Consider the following 13,776-nt stretch of genomic DNA (forward strand, 5'->3'; position numbering starts at 1 on the left):
GCACTCCCCGGATCAGCAGCATAGTGTAGTGATGGGGATGAATCTGGCATTTGTCTCAATTGGTTCTTTTTTGTTTTGTTTTATTTTGGTTTGGTTTTCTTCACTGGAGGGACAGGAGAAGGAAAAAGGAGAGAACTGCTTTCTGCTGCTGCCACACAAGCCCTTCTCTGTTTCCAGAACTCAGGAAAAACACTGCTGAGAGGCAGACAGCTATGCAGAACCATTGCAACACCAAGAAGTGACCTCAGAGTCACCTCTTCAGAAAGCTGAATTTGAAGATAATTTTTTAAAAAATGCATATATTCAAAAATAGCATTCAAAAAAGAAAATGGAAGCAAAGGGAATCACAAGATCTCCAGTAACGTGAAAACCTTTTAATACAAGTTTGGAGGATTATCTTTAACAAGTACAATGACAACATGCAACTTAGCTCCTCACTCTTCCAGAAAGACCCTCAGAGACACATTTGAAGCTCCCTCCCTAGAACCCCGCCAGTAATGGCTTTCTGACCAAGAATCAGCTCTAGATTGTTCTCATGGTTTTGTTTTAAATGTGAGCATTTTGTACTAATGGCAAAGTGCATGGAGATCATGACTTCAAAGCCTTCTTTTCTTCATGGGAGTCCAAATGTACACAAAAAAAGAAATTATTTTCCAAGCAAAACTGCCTTGATTTAGTTTCTGTACTCCTGTGTAAAACCTCTGTAAAATTACAGCTTTCTCCCCAGCCTTCCCTGGGGCACCTGCAGCACCTCAGCCACAGGGGATTTTGAGCAGAATGGAGCCAAAGCAGTGTTTGAGCTGTGGAAAGAGGGAACCTCAAGTGCATACTGCAGGATGGGAATGAAAATCAGGTTTGAGGTGCAGGGGCCTTGCCCTCAGGTTGCTGCTGGCTGATCCACTACTGGGGAGTCATTTGCTTTCAGGGTCTTTGGGTCCCCAGGGGATCATTGTGATTTATTTTTCCCATTTTTTCCTGCCATATGGCATTTTTGTGGTGTGCAGGGAGGTGCTGCTACTCAAGACATGGTTTAGTTGCTGAGATTGACAGAAGGACTGGATGATCTTAGAGTTCTTTCCCAACCTTGATGATTCTATGATTGATTCTGCGATTCTATGAATCTTATTGATTTATTTTTACTTTAGCAGTACTACTTCCAAAAAAACACTTTAGGTCTGGAATCTTTTACCCTATGTCTGTGTGTCTGAGCATGGAGAAGGGGCCTTGTGTTGGGGATATTAAAAAAATGGGCAGATGTGGTGCTTTGGGAGATGATTCAGTGGTTACAGTGGTGGCTGGACTTGAGGATCTTGAAGGTCCTTTCCAGTAGTGATGAATCTGTGATTCTGCTGGGAAATCATAGAATCCTAGAACTGGCTGGGTTGGAAGGGACCTCAGAGCTCATCAAGTCCAACCCTTGATCCACTCCCGCTGCAGTTCCCAGCCCATGGCACTCAGTGCCACATCCAGGCTCTTTGGAAAGATCTCCAGACACGGAGAATCCACTACTTCCCTGGGCAGCCCATTCCAATGCCTGATCACCCTCTCCAGAAAGAAATTCTTTCTCATCTCCAACCTAAACCTCCCCTGGCACAACTTGAGACCTTTTGTGCCCTCTTGTCTTGCTGAGAGTTGCCTGGGAAAAGAGCCCAACCCCCCCCTGGCTCCAACCTCCTTTCAGGGAGTTGGAGAGAGTGATGAGGTCTCCCCTGAGCCTCCTCTTCTCCAGCCTCAACACCCCCAGCTCCCTCAGCCCTTCCTCACAGCACTTGTGCTGGATCCCTTCACCAGCCCAGCTGCCCTCCTATTGAGCATGGAGAAGGAACCTCTCTGAGGAACCCTTCAGTGCTTTGCTGGTGGCATCACTTTGAGGACTCCTGCCCATCCCATCAGCTTGTCCCTCTCTGTGTAGCTGCAATTAACTGCCCTGTCACTTGTGCCACTCAGAATTTTGCTGAAAGCTGCAGAAAGCAGCTCAGGGAGCTTATCTGCTTAACAACACATCTCCCCTCAGCACCAGCACTTCTCATGTGCTGATAAACACCCATCAACAGGTCCCAGCACAAGCAAGTGGGCTCTGAGGGATATCACAGGGCTGGAAACCAAGACCTGGGGATTTCTTAAACCAGAATTTTGTTTCACTACAGTGAAATTGTATTTAATGTTTTCTTTTTTTTTTTTTTAGGTTGGAGAAGCATCACCTGTGGTCCCATGAGTCCGTGCTGTGACAGAGTTGTGAAACTTTGCCCTCCTGCAGGATTTCTGCTCATGGAGCAGAGGAAATCTTTACAAAGATGAAGTGCTGTGTCCCCACAACACCCCTGGCAGGCAGGTACAGTGTCCTCTTATCAGATGGGTAAAATGAGCTGCAGAGGGATGACAATGGGCTCAGCCATGCAGCACCAGCCAACTGGAGAGTCAGCAAGGAGCAGAAAGTCCTTGTGGCTTCAGGGACATTTGAACTCTGAGGCCCCCAAGAGAAACTGCCAAAGATGCTTCCAGCAGCAGTAAGAATAGGATGGGGAAGAGCAGTGATATGGCTTGCAGATGGCTTTCATTAAATGGGAGTTTTTATTGGATTAGAGACACGGTTTGGTGTCTACAGTACAACTGCTTGAAATACTTTAATCTAATCTCCAAGAGGGTTTTTTTTTTTTTTTGTGACCAAATCAAACGTTTGGCTGGGAGTTTTTCAACTCCACACTGAAATTTCCTGGGGTATTCTTGGTTTGAAACAAACAAGCAAACAAAATAATAGTGATAAAAAAGTAATTTCAAAGCAGTCATGTTAGTTTTACCACTAAAATGAGATGTAGCTTCTAGAAAATATATGTTTCTGCTTCTGGGAATAAATATTTTTTGCCAGTTTTTGCCAGTAGAATCTTTGCTATGGATTATCATGAGTCACTGGGCTACAAATACTGTGAAAACTGAAATGGTTTTGTTAAAGTAGCAACAAGAAAATACTTATTCCAGGGTTGAAACCAGTAGTTGTAGAGAGACATTGTCAACCAGGTGCCTTGAGTTGCCAAAGAGTGGGTGTGAGTCCACCTGTGCCTGATTAGGACAGGCCCCTATTGGGCATGAGCAAGACCAGGGGGCCAATAAAGGTGGGACACACACCCACAGAAGGCACCTCAGCTCACTCTGGTGCGAGGCATGGAGAGGCCAGCAGCTCATCGAGCATCAGGAGCAAGAAAGGCTCTTCCTGCTACACTTCTACCCTGGAAGTGCTGTGTGGTGGCTGGAGTCCTGGAAGAGACCAGCAGCTCGTGGAGCTTCAGGAGCAAGAATGGCTCCTCCCGCTACAAGTAGTGATTAACCTCTCCTGAAAGAAAGCTTCCTTCTTCTTATATTTGGTGTTTATCTTCAGTCCTTAAATAAATATCCCTGTTTCCACAGGAAAAATCATCCTGTGGCATTGTTTGGCTCAGGGGGTTTTGGTAGCAGGGGTTTAGCAGACAAAGGATAATTGTATTTAGCCAAATATTAACATTACCACATAGAGTTCTATCCCAAGATAGATCATCAAGGCACAAATTGCCTTGAGTTGTATTGCACAATCCACAGAAAATTCTATATTATTTCTATGCAACCTCTATTTACTGCTATACACTAAGCCATTAACACAACATTTTCTTTATTGAGGGGTAAATCCACACAGATATCTCAGGCTGAAGCTGTGAGTGGGCAAGGGAAGTAAGTTGGCCTTGTTTGAGTAGTCAAAGGAAGCAGAAGATTTCCCATACTAGGTTTTTAAGCCTATCTGGGATTGCTTCAGAAATCAAACAAACTGAAACATTAGCTGCACTTTCTTTCTAATTTTCAAGTGTTCAAAATTAGCTGTGGAATTCAGGCTTCAGTGTAAACAGCCACCTAAAACCCACTTAGGCTGAATCCTCAAATGCCAGAGAAATCCCTTTTGGTTATGGGTCATAAAAAGAAAAAAATTCTCTAAACATGGAAGAAAAAAGAAAAAGAAGAACATATTTTCATAAATAATGAAAAAAAGTGGTGAGGGATGTTAAGGGAAGGGATGCAGCTTGCAATTCTAAACCAAAGAAACAAACACCAAAACCAAAAACCCCCCCTGAAAGACTCAGAAGTCCCATCAGACCAAACCAAATGTTTTCAAAATCTACAAAAAAAAACCCTCCTGGTGTAAAATCAAGTTTCAGTGAGAGTGGGGTCAGCAAGAAACCATAAATCACTGCACAGAAAAGTTCCTGCCTGGCAAGGAGCAGACACATGAAGGCTGTTTCTCCATACTTCTGTTTGAAGACAATGTTTTTGATGTTGTTCATAAAGGAACACGAGTTTTATAAAATATCACTGCATTTCTCAGGCTTTTCACTCTCTCTGAGCCCTGCTGGTGAAATCCAGCTCAGGCTGACAGAGATCTGGAGACTTGGAGAGGCTGTGGTCCCAAATGTCCCATGAATGTCACTCCCCAGGTATTTGGAGAGTGGCACAGAGACACAGAAGAGCTGTGGCTGCATCACCAGACACTGCTGGCACCAAAGATGTGAGACCCATCTCACTGAGCAGATTTGGTATCTTATTGCTGGAGATACTTGGGGAAAGAACCTCTGCCCACTCTCAGCTCTTCTCTGTGGTTGTTTTGGGTTTTTTTCCACTTTTCTCTCCTTTAGCTTCATCTTGAGGGAGAAGGTAAACAACAGGAACTGAGCAAATGCCCCTGAATACTGAGGGATTTGGGCAGCCAGATGGTTTTGTTACAGCTGATGTATTGCTTTCTCCTTCACCTTCCAGAAATTCTTTATTCCACAGGGTTTCCACCCACAAAGTAAAAAATCAAATGTGTTCCCAGTGTCTGCAGGAGTCACTGCTCTGGTAGTGTCAGGTAAGCCCCTGAGGAGCCTGAACTCCTCTCCAGGATTCACTGATTCCTCCTGGGAACCAGCAGGCTCCTGGCAAAATGCTTTTCATAATCTCCCTTTCTGTTAATCTCCTGTGATAACATTTCAGCCACAGGCAGGAGAAGACTTGTCTTCCAGCAGCAGCTCCATAGCTGACATGGAAAGGGGAAAGGTGAAGGGATGAAGGGCAATCATCTGCATTCTCTGAGCCTCTGAGGACTCCTCCATCAGGGCCCAGGAAAGTCAGAGCTCTCCTGCAACACCTGGTGAGTCAGTTTGCAGACACAACCACTACAGGGACATCACCAACATTCCAGTTCAAAGCTGTGTTGCTTGCTGGATGGTGCAGACAGGACCAGGACTCAGCACTGGCCATCTGAGTGCTGACAGCTTCTCAGCAGGTTTTGAAAAGGTTCTGTGGGCTTAGGTCCTGCCTGAAGCCAGTGAGATGTCTCCTAACTCTGGGCTGGATGGTCAGGAATCAAGAGCTCCCTGAAATCTGGCTTTGCCTGTGTGGTCAGGTGTGGCTTTGGGGTGCATGGCAAAGCCCAGGAAGCTGAAGGTTCAACTCCTTGTGACCTTAAAAGCTCACTCAGAAAGGGTCTTTATTGTTTTGGGATGGGAATTAGCTGTACAGAGGAAAAAGGATGACTGTGTATAGTGATGCAGAATGAAACCTGAGTAAAGAGAGGGGCAAGAGAGAGAAGGGATACTCCCTGGGAGCATTCAGCTGGAGTTCTGTATTGGGGGACAGAAAAAGCAGTGAGCCAGCTGAGCTTGATGCTGGAGAGCAAATGTGATTTGTCTTTATTAATAAAAGAGGTCTCCCCACAAAGGAAATTCCCATCTTGGCCTGGTGATGCAGCACTAAGTGGTAACTGATCCAGGAGATGCCAAAGCCCATAGATCTCCAGTTACACTGGAGCAGACACTCTTTGGGGCTTGTAATTACAGGGAGCTGGCAGACATACAGATTTCATCTCTGAGAGAGAAAAGGACTTTCTGCTCTCCTGCCAGCTGGGCTGACTAAACTCAGTGCCAGTTGGACATACCTTCCAGAGCCTTGGCAAAGCACTGCTCAGTTTTACCTCGGATTCTGTCCCCTGCCAGCTTTCTGAAAATAAGCTAATAAAATATTTGTGATGGCACCTGCAGCAGTGAGGCAGCTGGGAGAGAAAAGCCAAGTCCTGCCTCCCAGCCAGAGGAAAGCACAGGCTGGAGACAGCAGCAGCTCAGAGCTGGGAGACAGGAAAAGTTTGGTAATGGCTGGGGGAGAAATGATGGCTGGAGGAGTGGTGATGTTCCTGGGCACTGTCCTGACCATGAGGGAACTCTGGAGCCATCCTGCTGGTGCAGAGAGCAGGCACTGATGTCCCTAACAATGGGGAAATTGTGGTTCTGCAGGCACTGATGTCCCCAACCGTGGGGCAACTGTGGTTCTGTGGGCACTGATGTCCCCAACTGTGGCTCCTCAGGCACTGATGTCCCCAACCATGGGGCAAAAGTGGTTCCATTGGCACTGATGTCCCCAAACATGGGGCAACTGTGGTTCTGTAGGCACTGATGTCCCCAGCTGTGGTTCCTCAGGCACTGATGTGCCCAACCATGGGGCCAATGTGGTTCCTCAGGCACTGATGTGCCCAACCATGGGGCAAAAGTGGTTCTGTAGGCACTGATGTCCCCAGCTGTGGTTCCTCAGGCACTGATGTGCCCAACCATGGGGCCAATGTGGTTCCTCAGGCACTGATGTGCCCAACCATGGGGCAAAAGTGGTTCCTTTGGCACTGATGTCCCCAACTATGGGGCAAAAGTGGTTCCATTGGCACTGATGTCCCCAACCATGGGGCAAAAGTGGTTCTGTAGGCACTGATGTCCCGAACTGTGGTTCCTCAGGCACTGATGTCCCCAGCCATGGGGAAAATGTGGTTCTGCAGGCACTGATGTCCCCAACCATGGGACAAAAGTGGTTCCCTTGGCACTGATGTCCCCAAACATGGGGCAAAAGTGGTTCTGTAGGCACTGATGTCCCCAGCTGTGTTTCCTCAGGCACTGATGCGCCCAGCCATGGGGCAACTGTGATTCCCCAGGCACTGGTGTCCCCAGTTATGGGGCAAAAGTGGTTCCATTGGCACTGATGTCCCCAGCCATGGGACAAAAGTAGTTCTGTAGACACTGATGTCCCCAACTGTGGTTCCTCAGGCACTGATGTCCCCAGCCATGGGGCAAATGTCGTTCTGTGGGCACTGATGTCACCAATTGTGGTTCCTCAGGCACTGATGTGCCCAACCATGGGGCAACTGTGGTTCTGTAGGCACTGATGTCCCCAGCTGTGGTTCCTCAGGCACTGATGTGCCCAACCATGGGGCCAATGCGGTTCCTCAGGCACTGATGTCCCCAACTATGGGGCAAAAGTGGTTCCATTGGCACTCATGTCCCCAACCATGGGGCAAAAGTGGTTCTGTAGGCACTGATGTCCCGAACTGTGGTTCCTCAGGCACTGATGTCCCCAGCCATGGGGAAAATGTGGTTCTGCAGGCACTGATGTCTCCAGCCATGGGGCAAAAGTGGTTCTGTAGGCACTGATGTCCCCAACTGTGGTTCCGTTGGCACTGATGTCCCCAGCCATGGGGCAACTGTGGTTCTGTGGGCACTGATGTCCCCAGATGTGGTTCCTCAGGCACTGATGTGCCCAACCATGGGGCAAAAGTGGTTCCTTTGGCACTGATGTCCCCAACTATGGGGCAAATGTGGTTCCTCAGAGACTCCACTGGAGGCATCTGTATAGTCCAGAGCTGTTGTAAGCACACCTGGAAAGCCAGGCCTGTCCTCTGTTGCTCTCTGCTGATTATCTCAGCACACTTGGGATTTGTAGCACTGAAATCAACCACATCAAGTCTGGCCTTGGTGATCTGTTCTGGATGCCAAGGTGGCAGATGATCCCTGGCACTCAGCTAGACATCTCCACATGAAATATGTATAAAACCTGTGGGCAATAGAGCACTACTAATACTTTTTAGCCAAATTCTCTTCTCAGTTACACCAGAGGAATGCAACTGAAGTCAATATGATTTACAGGAATTAAGGACAGCACATGGTTTGGGTTTTTTTTACTTTTTTTTTGGGTTTTTTTATTTTATTAAGATGACATTTAGACTCCAGTTGCAGCTAACAGGGCTGGCTGCAGACAAATCTGAATGAAAGTACCACTGCTGTTTGGTTTTCCTTCCCTAAATCCAGTGTCATTCCCAGTCTAACAAAGCACCCTCTCTAATGTTTGCTTAGGCACTGACTTGGTTAGCTGAGCTTATTTTTTACTGTTTATCCCACGTTTCTGTAAAAACTATAACATAAAGAACTAATAATAATAAACCTATGAGTGCCAAATAGTTCCCAAATACTCTTTTTCATAGTGGGTGCTAGGAAGAACTTGCAAGTGTAGCTATGCTGGAATTTTTATCTGAATAAACCCTGGAGGGGTGGTGTAGCATCCTGGCAACCTGAGAGCTTTTTTTGTTTGGTTTTTTAATAGAAGAAGAGCTGCAAGCCATTTGTTTGTTTGCTGAGACAGAATCTCTCTAAAAGCTCCTCCTGCAAAACAAATCAGGGGCTGCTCATGAAGCTGAGATGCTCACCTGGCACGAAGGAGGCAAAGTTGGACATCCCTGCTCTGCTGCACCCACCCTGAGTTGCTGCTGTGTTGATTCTGAGTCTTCCAGGACAACATTTCCCCACCCTTGACCCTGCTGACTGCCAAAAGATGACTCCATTCCTCTCTGCTCATCACTCAGAGCTGCTTCAGGATGGTTCCAGGATCTGGTGGTGAGGATGGGAGGTGCTGGGCACCTGTCAGGAGCTCAAAGAGGTCTCAGCTCCACCTCAGCAAAGCCTTTGACACCGTCCCCCATAGCATTCTCCTGAAAAAGCTGTCAGCCCCCAGCTTGGACAGGAGCACCCTGTGCTGGGTTAGGAACTGGCTGGAGGGCCGGGCCCAGAGAGTGGTGCTGAACGGGGCTGCATCCAGTTGGCGGACGGTCACTAGTGGTGTCCCCCAGGGATCAGTGTTGGGCCCAGTTCTGTTTAATATCTTTATCGACAACTTAGACAAAGGAATTGAGTCCATCATCAGCAAATTCGCAGATGACACCAAGCTGGGAGGAAGTGTGGACTAACTCGAAGGCAGGAGGGCTCTGCAGAGGGACCTGGACAGACTGGAGAGTTGGGATGATCCCAACGGGATGAGGTTCAACATTCCAAGTGCCGGGTCCTGCACTTTGGCCACAACAACCCCATGGGGAGCTCCAGGCTGGGCACAGAGTGGTTGGAGAGCAGCCAGACAGAGAGGGACCTGGGAGTCTGGATTGACAGGAAGGTGACCATGAGCCAGCAGTGTGCCCAGGTGGCCAAGAAGGCCAATGGCATCCTGGCCTGTATCAAAAACAGCGTCACCAGCAGGTCCAGGGAGGTGATTCTTCCGCTGTACTCAGCACTGGTTAGGCCACACCTCGAGTACTGTGTCCAGTTCTGGGCCCCTCAGTTTAAGAAGGATGTAGAGGTCCTGGAACAGGTCCAAAGGAGGGCAACCAGGCTGGTGAAGGGACTCCAGCACAGACCCTATGAGGAGAGGCTGAGAGAGCTGGGGCTGTTCAGCCTGAAGAAGAGGAGGCTCAGGGGAGACCTCATTGCTGTCTACAACTCCCTGAAAGGAGGCTGTAGCGAGGTGGGAACTGGACTCTTTTCACAGACAACCTTCAACAAGACAAGAGGACACAGTCTTAAGTTGTGCCAGGGGAGGTTTAGGTTGGATATTAGAAAGAATTTCTTCACGGAGAGGGTGATCAGGCTATGGAATGGACTGCCCGGTGAGGTGGTAGATTCTCCGTCCCTGGAGACATTTAAAAAAAGACTGGATGTGGCACTCAGTGCCATGGTCTAGCAACTGCTCCGGTGGGTCAAGGGTTGGACTAGATGATCTCTGAGGTCCCTTCCAACCCGGCTAATTCTATGATTCTATGATTCTATGATTCTCTGGACAGCCCAAATCTTTCCCAACAAGGATTTTGTGGCAGCTGTTGTGCCTCTGGGAAGGAGCTTTTGAAAAGTTGCTGTCCTCTGCCACAAGCAGACACCTGATGGTATTTCAGTGAAGAACTTCTGAGCAGCTCTTGTTGGGGAGGCCAAATGACCTCAGGGTTACAAGGTGCCAGTTACAGATTCTGTTTCACATTCTTTCTTAGAAAAATAGTTATGAAACTACTGGATTTTCTTTCCCTACTTTGTTCTGTATCTCTTCCAATGCAACATACTTTGTTCTCCCAGTGGGAACCAATCATTTACTAAATATTTAGTGTAATTCATATCTCTGTCTCTCAAGTGGGCCAGTGTTTACCCTTCAGAAGCAGGAATCTTTCTTCTCGTGCCACAGTCACTCCACAGAAATAAATACAAACCACAGAACCTGCACAAATCTTTTGCTGAGACACAGAATTTTAAACACCTCGTGGATTAATGTTTATGGAGCCTGTCAGAGACTTAAAACCACCATGAGAAGCAAAGGCTTTCTTCAGCCCTCAGAGATGAACTTTTTTTTTGTCTCATGTCAGCCCTCCCCTGCAAGAGCTTTGGCAGGTTGTTTCTCTGGGTCCTGATTTAATTGTTCATTATGTCTTTCCACTCTGTTCTTGCTAGAAATTGGTCTCTTTGCCACCTTTCTTTACACTACAGCTCAGTGTGCCTCAGAGCCAGCAGCTCACCACCAGCTCAGCCAGAGGGGAAACATTTGCAACAAAGACCAGGCTGCCAAAACCCATAAAACTTGCTACTTTTTGCCTTGCTTTAAAACAAAAAAATAATATTATCTTTTCTCTAAAGTGGTAAAGTAACACATGCCCAAATGAGTTCTTGACATTACACTACAGGGGTTTTTTTGGTGGTTTTTTTTTTTCTTTTTTTTTTTTTTTTTTTGGGTTTTTTCTTGAGGGTTTTAAAGAAACCTTGGCATTCATCAACATGTTCTCCAAAATGGCTGGCTGGTAATTGGTTTAGCAGTCAGCAAAAGTAACAAAATTGGTGGCAGGAGCTGCAAGCAATGGCTTTGGGGAAAGCAGTGGGAAAGCCATGAAAATCACAGCCTCTGAGATACTGAATAAATCCAAAAGGAAAGAAGCAATTAAAAGCAGAAATAGAGTCATGTCCACTGCCATGATAACCTCCTGTTTCACTGCTGCCACTCTATGAGAAAGTACCTGTATTTACCAGCTGGGCAAAGCTAGGTAATGAAAAATCCTAACCATGAAGAGAAACAGGTATTTTCCCCAAACTTTGGCATTTTTAATCTTGAAGGTTTCACTGAGCTTCTTGCATTACTTGTCATTATTTGTCCTCTTTCTGAAGGGAGCTTGGTAAGAAAAGATGGCACTCAATGGACTGAAAGCCACTGCCACCCATTGCAAAGCAGAATTTGGCTGGGGAAAGCCCAGTGATTTTAGCACAGATCACAAAGTGGTGAGAATGCCACTTTATGCCACTTTCTGACCAGAAAAGTGTCAGCTCCTCTGGCTGAGAGCATCTGCTGCACAGCTCCGTCCCTGCTGGGTGCCTCTTCCTGCTCTCCCCTTTTTAAAGGCTCCTTCCCACACCTTCCTCACTTTCCCAGTGTTCCAGCCCTGCAGGTGATGCTGTTCATTGCAGTCATGTTTTCCCTAGCACTGCAGAGTTGTTCTACCTTTTCTTGGACTTGGAAAACCTTTGGTTGAGGGCAGAGAGGAGAAAAGGCACTTTTCTTGGCTGCCAGCCTGTTGGGAGGATGGGGTAGGATGGAAGGGAGAAGGAGTGAGGAACAACACAGCCTGTGTCTGTTTGCTTTCTACTGCCTAATTTCTTCAAAGACATTAAAATCTGTGCAAGGTGACACAGGACACCTGGAGACCTAAGCCCTGCAGACTGAAGCACTGGAAACTGAAGCCTTGGAGACCAAAACTGTGGAGATTGAAGCTCTGGAAACCAAAGTCCTGGAGACCAAAACCTTAGAAACCAAGGCCCTGGAGACTGAAGCCCTGGAAACGATAGCCCTGGAGACCAAAACCTTGGAAACCAAACCCCTGGAGACCAAAACCCTGGAGACTGAAGCCCTGGACACTGAAGCCCTAGAAACCATAGCCCTGGAGACCAAAACCTTGGAAACTGAAACTCTGGAGTCCAAAGCCCTGAAAACCAAAGCCCTGGAGACTGAAACCCTGGAGACCAAAACCTTGGAAACCAAACCCCTGGAGACCAAAATCCTGGAAACTGGAGCCCTGGAAACCAGAGACCTGGAGACTGAAGCCCTGGAGACCAAAACCCTGGAGACTGAAGCCCTGGAGACCAAAGCCTTGGAAACCAAAGCCCTGGAGACCAAAGCCCTGGAGACTGAAGCCCTGGAGACCCAAACCTTGGAAACCAAACCCCTGGAAACCAAAACCGTGGAGACTGAAGCCCTGGAGACCAAAACCCTGGAGACTGGAGCCCTGGAAACCAAAGCCCTGGAAACTGAAGCCCTGGAAACTGAAGCCTTGGAGACTAAAACCCTGGAGACCAAAACCCTGGAGACCAAACCTTGGAAACCTAAGTCCTGGAAACTGAAGCCCTGGAAACCAAAACCCTGGAAACCAAAACCCTGGAAACCAAGGACCTGGAGACTGAAGCCCTGGAGACCAAAGCCCAGTGTTAATGTGTGAGTTATGGCTGGTGTGGGAAGGCACAGGGGGGTTTGCTCTTCACATGGGTGGCTTCTCCTCCATCCTGTCCTGGGTTGCTCTCTGTCAGTGGTGTCTGAACTGGCCCTGGCACAGGGCCCATTCAGGCTTTGGCAGCTGGGTTGAGGTTGTTCAGGGTGGTGAAGGCTTTGCAAACACCTCCTGCCCACAAGCTGCTGGTCTGGGAGCATGGAGCACAGGGCTGAGGAAGAGGCATGAGAACCTCATGGGTTTTGGGCTACTACGAGTTTACAAATCTGAAATAGCAAGATGGTACACAACACAAATGTCAGCCCCAGGAACTGGAAAGAAGAGATATTCACGTAGTTTACTGAGCTTTTTATTCCACATTTGGGACTGCATGAAGTTTCCACTGCTAAAATAACCACACTTTACCTGTGGAACCCTTTCCATTTCACTCCACAACAGATCTCTTCCTGTTCCTCTGAGAAGCAGTGGGATGCTGAAGGAGCACATCTGCCCAGGATCTTCTCCATAAGACTTCCTACATCTTCACAGTCAAACTGTTTGCTCCTTCTTTTATTTGCAAGTATGAAAAACCTCCTTCTGAAGATGATGAACCATAGAGCACAGAGGGAGTGACAGCAGAATAATTCTAGTCAAAGAAAGGGGATAATAACAATATAAGGATGTTCTGCTTGTGAGCCTCATGATTGCAATCTATTTTATGACTTCTGGTGTTGTTTTGTGTTCTGATTTTCTGATGCATCCCCCATCATTTCAGCTATTTCACCAGCACTGAGAAAACCATTTTGCTGCCAGCATTTCACTTCATGTCCTGGCTGTTTTCCTGTATGATTTTCATGGTTGGTGTCAATCTGCTTATGATCCCTCCCCAGACAGAGCTCCTCCTGCTGACATTTTCCACTCTATGGTTTGTTTTCAAGGCTCCAAGAACTGTGCAGAATCCCGTGGTTAATAGAATCATAGAATCATAGAATTGGCTGGGTTGGAAGGGACCTCAGAGATCATCTAGTCCAACCCTTGACCCACCGGAGCAGTTGCTAGACCATGGCACTGAGTGCCACATCCAGTCTTTTTTTAAATATCTCCAGGGACGGAGAATCTACCACCTCACCGGGCAGTCCATTCCATAGCCTGATCACCCTCTCCGTGAAGAAATTCTTTCTAATATCTAACCTAAA

This window comes from Calypte anna, chromosome 3 (genome assembly GCF_003957555.1).
Source record: "Calypte anna isolate BGI_N300 chromosome 3, bCalAnn1_v1.p, whole genome shotgun sequence".
In the NCBI taxonomy this organism is placed as follows: Eukaryota; Metazoa; Chordata; class Aves; order Apodiformes; family Trochilidae; genus Calypte; species Calypte anna.